General features: G+C 43.2%; 1 pseudogene; it reads left to right on the top strand.

Moving 5' to 3' along the window:
• The first annotated feature begins 487 nt into the window (after positions 1-487).
• Positions 488-4,534, top strand: LOC107280544 (uncharacterized; annotated as a pseudogene).
• Positions 4,535-5,186: the final 652 nt, after the last annotated feature.

The raw sequence follows: 5,186 nt of genomic DNA on the forward strand, positions 1-5,186 counted from the left end.
AAATTCAAGAACCCGTCACAATTGCGCAGCTGAACCAAATCCGTGACGTTTTTAGTTTCGTCATGATGTGCCATTGCGATATTGGGTGCCAGCGTGGCATGCTGACGTGGCCACGAGCCATTTCTTTGATAAATGTCTGATTCAAAAAAACAGTGCAGCGCTTGAGAGTTGAACCTAAGAACTCCACGTCACAAGTGGCGCGCTTTACCACTGCACTACGCCACTATGTTGTGCTAGAATTTACAATTTATTCATCATATCATCATGGTTGGTAATCATGAAAACCCTAGCAATGTAATTGCTGAATCCCTTACCTCGCCGCTCTGCTCCCACGCACCTCACCGCGCCGCCGCCCCAATCCACCTCGCCATGTCGCTCCTACAGCAGACCCCACGCCTTTGCGACGAGAGGTCGTCCAAAGGCCAACGACGGTGAATCACACGCCGCGGCCAGGAGCGTGGGCTTTCCCAGCCCACGCCGACGCCGACGGTGACGGCGGGTTGCCGCGTGGGCGTTCCCAGCCCACGCCGACGGTGACGGCGGGTTGCGCGGCGGGCCACTGACAGAGGAAGGCAGCTGCAACAATCGCTTTCCACCGTCCCTCGCAGCCTGCTTCCTTGCTGCAAGGTGACTTCCCTTCCCGCCGCCGGCTGCCTCACCATCTTCTCTCTGATTTTCTTGTACTGTGCACGTTTATTAATTAAATTGTGTGTTTCCCCAATGCATGTTCAGATGGATAGAAGTTGGGTGCACAGCACACTATTTTCTACTCAATATGTCAATGGTGTCAATGAATTTATGGATTTCATTAAAGAAAAATATGCTGAGGATGATGAGATTCTATGCCCATGTACTAGATGCCTTAATCAGAAGTACCTGCATCAGCCCACTGTGAAGAAACACATTTTGATGAATGGTATGGACTGTACATATACTCGGTGGGTACATCATGGAGAGGACATTAGTGTACATGTTAATGAAGTCCCTGCTTCTGTTTCTGTTTTTGACACTGATGAGGGTTCCATTGGTATGGCTCAGACTGACAACAATGTTGGTGATCGGTTAGATAGTTTGCTTAGTGACCTTCAAACTGCAAGAGGACATGGTAGTCATGACTCTGAACCTGAAAATGGGAACAATGATGGAAACAGTCAAACCTCTTTTCTTAAACTTCTGGTGAAGGAGGCTAAGCGTCAGCTTTATCCTGGGTGTGCCAAATTTTCAAAGTTCTCCTTTGTGGTAAAGATACTTCATATGAAGTCATTTTATAGGATTACCAACACTGCATTTTCTGCAATCTTGAAGATACTAGCTGAAGCATTGCCAGAGTTTAATACACTACCAACATCATACGATGAAGCAAAGAAAATGATATAAGGAATTAGGACTTGGATATGAATCGATCCATGTTTGCTACAACAACTGCATTTTGTTTCGAAAGGATTATTCTGATCTTGATAATTGCCCAGTTTGTGGTTTGTCAAGATGGAAAGACCCACAGAGGAAGAAGATTCCGCAGAAAGTATTGCGGCATTTTCCATTGGTGCCTAGGCTACAGAGGCTATTTGTAACCAAGGAGGGTTCAGAACAAGCACAATGGCACAAGTTAAAGAGGCAGCCTAGTGAGAAGGAAATGAGTCATCCAGTTGATGGTGAGGCTTGGCAAGATTTTGACAGGGAATATCCAGATTTTGCTAAAGAAGCTAGAAACCTCAGACTTGGGCTAGCTACTGATGGATTCAATCCCTTTGGCAATTTTAACACGAAGTACAGCATGTGGCCTGTATTTGTTGTGCCATACAACCTTCCACCTTGGGCATGCATGGATCAATCCAATCTAATGATGGCTCTGTTGATTCCAGGTCCATGTTCACCTGGGAAAGACTTTGATTTATTTCTACAGCCTCTTGTTGAAGAATTGATTGAGCTTTGGAAGGGTGTGCATACTTATGATGCCATTATTGACAAAGAGTTCAAACTTCGTGCAGCAGTGTTATGGTGCATTCATGATTACCCAGCTCTGGCTACTTTGTCTGGGCGTACCACAAAAGGCTATTTTGCTTGTATTCACTGTGACAAAAATCCTCTGTCTTATGCACTAAGGAATAAAATTGCATATATTGGACACTACCGTTTCCTGCCAAGGGGACATCGTTTGAGGAGGAACAATGAATACAGTGGCCTTCATGGAACCAATGATCCACCAGGTAAATTTACAAAAGCAGAGCTACTAGCAGAATTAGAGAAGGTTAGACATGTCAAACCTGGGATCAAGCAAAAGGAGAGCAGGAAAAGGAAGCGTTCTGCCTTGGATAGTGACAAAACTGCAAATGTGAAAATTTGGAGTAGGAGAGTTTGTCTGTGGGATTTGGAGTACTGGAAAAATTTAAAGGTTAGACATAATCTTGATGTCATGCACATTGAGAAGAACATATGTGAGAGCTTGGTTGGCACTATTCTCGATATACATGGGAAGACAAAGGACACAGTTAATGCTAGGCTTGACCTGAGTGACTTAAGAATTAAAGAAAACTTGCAGTTCAGAGATGAAGGAGATACTTCTGAGATGCCTCGAGCTAGATACACTTTGTCTAAAGAACAAAAGGTTGCCTTTTGTAATTTTTTACGGGAGGTCAAGTTTCCAGATGGCTACGCTTCGAACATATCAAGATGTCTTAATGCTGATGGAAGCAAGGTACAAGGCCTGAAAACACATGATTGTCATATTCTTTTGCAAACAATCTTACCTGCTGCTTTACGAGGCTTTGTTGACAAGGATATATATGAAGCAGTAGCTGAGTTGGGAAACTTTTTTAAGCGATTGTGTAGCAAAACTCTGAACAAGGATGTGTTAGTTCAAATGAATGAAGAAATTATTGTATTATTGTGCAAGCTTGAGAAAATTTTTCCCCCGGCTCTTTTTGATGTGATGATGCACCTTCCTGTACATTTGGTTGAGGAGGCGCTGCTCCGAGGTCCTGTGCAGTATGGGTGGATGTACCCTATTGAAAGGCGGCTGTACACTTTAAAGCGTTATGTGAGGAATGGGGCAAGACCAGAAGGTTCCATTGCAGAGGCATATATTGCAGATGAATGCCTAACATTTTGCTCCAAGTACATGGACGATGTTGAAACAAGATTTAATAGAGAAGCGAGAAATGTTGGGTTTTCTAATGAAGAAGCCTATGGTGCAGATGTGTTCGGGCATGGAGTGAGATTTACTTCAGCAGCAGAATTAGTATATGATGATGGTGGATTAGATCAAATGGTGTGGTATGTGCTGAACAACTGTAGTCAAGTTGAGGAATATATCAAGTATGTTTTCAGTTATGTAGTGTGTTATATGCTCCCTTCCTCTTGTTCATATGGGCCATTTTTTTGACACTTTTTTGTTTTTACAGAATGTTCAGGGATGAATTAGAAAGGGAAGAGGTGTCTAACATTGAAAAAACAATTCGACAAGGATTCCAGACATGGTTTAGGAACCTGGTTAGATTTCATTAAGCATCTTTTACAAATTATCATACACATTGTGCTATGCATTCTAATAATGTTTATTGTTCTATGTGGTATGCCAGATGCTGAGAAAGAATACAGATGAGGAAATGGTAGATGATGACATCTTTTCCTTGGCATGTGGTCCTGATTTAAGAATCAAGAAATACAAGTCATGTATAGTTAATGGGGTGCGGTTTAACACTTTGGACCGTGATAAGAATAAGAAGACTCAGAATAGTGGAGTAATTTCACTAGGCACACATAACTCCGAGCTCATTGAGTTTTATGGAAACATAAAAGAGATCATCCAGATAGATTATAATGGTGATGATAGGTCAGTTGTGTTGTTCAAATGTGATTGGTATAAACTGGATGGGAGGAATGCTCTGAAAGATGATGGGTTCTATAAAAGCATCAATGTGGGAAGTCTATGGTACAAAGATGATTCTTTAATTCTAGCTACTCAGGCTAGAAAAGTGTTTTATTTGCCAGATACAAGATTCGGTAACAATTGGCAAGTTGTCCAAACATTTGACCATAGACATCTATACAATGTCAGTGAAAACTTCTGTACCATTTAATGGTCCTGCATATCAAGAGGAATATTGCTGTGATGATCAAGAGGAGGGTATTATCCGAACAGTAGTTGATGAACCAACAACTGAGATGCCTTTAAATAGAGATGATGAACCAGGACAAATGTTTGAAGCTTCTGAGATTTCTCGTTTGAGGAAAGAAAGGCCAACCCTTGTATGTCAAAGTGAATGTGAAGATGGAGATGAAGTTTTCGATGACACATTGGAAGAGTACTGCAGCGAGGAAGATGGAGATGCTCTACTTGAAGTTGACAGCGATGATGAGTAGTTGTTTTTTTTTTCTTGTTTTATCTGTTGCTCTTGTTGCATTCAAACAATATATTTTTTTGTGATCTTGTGAGCCGTGGTATGTGGAAACTATGTATTTCAACACATATATTTGCAAAAGTGTTGTTGAAAGACCACATATTTATGGAAAAAGTACGAATTACACTTCCGAACTATCGCGGTCGACTGAATTATTCCTCTAAACTCGAAAACCAGACATAGCTCACCCTAAACTTTCAATACCGGACCCCCTCAACCCAATCCAGGACGATTTTGTCTTGCGTGGCGTACACGTGGTACTCCAGTCAGCATTTTTCTTCTTTTTTTTAATGGTGGGATCCACCTGTCATATATACTCTTTCACCTCCTACTCCTCCTTGCCCCCCCCCCCCCCTCTCTCGGCGTTCTTGCCTTCTCAGCAAAGCCGCGCGCGGCGGCGACGTGGGACGCGGAGCCGGCGGCAGCGTGGCTTTCTCCTCCTCCCCTCTCACTCACTCTCTCTCTCTCTCGGGCGCGGGTGTCGGGCGCGGCTGGGCAAGTCCAGCGTTTGAGCTAGCCAACGTAAGCTCGTGTCAGGGCGGCGTTCGTGTACAACCACACGCGCCGACGAGCGCGCCGCGCGTTCCCTGCAAGATGGAGTAGTTTCTACACATTTCAGAACAAAGCAAACACGTACAATAAGATGGCCGGCTTGTATACTCATTTAGAAGCTGAAAAAATTGTGAGAAATTTACGTGTTTGGTGTGTTCTACCGTTCGAGATCTGCCGATTCTGTTTTCGCATGTATCATTTGTGGCTGCTTGCTAGACGAAACCTCTATCTCGT

Source organism: Oryza sativa, chromosome 4 (genome assembly GCF_034140825.1).
Source record: "Oryza sativa Japonica Group chromosome 4, ASM3414082v1".
Classification (NCBI taxonomy): Eukaryota; Viridiplantae; Streptophyta; class Magnoliopsida; order Poales; family Poaceae; genus Oryza; species Oryza sativa.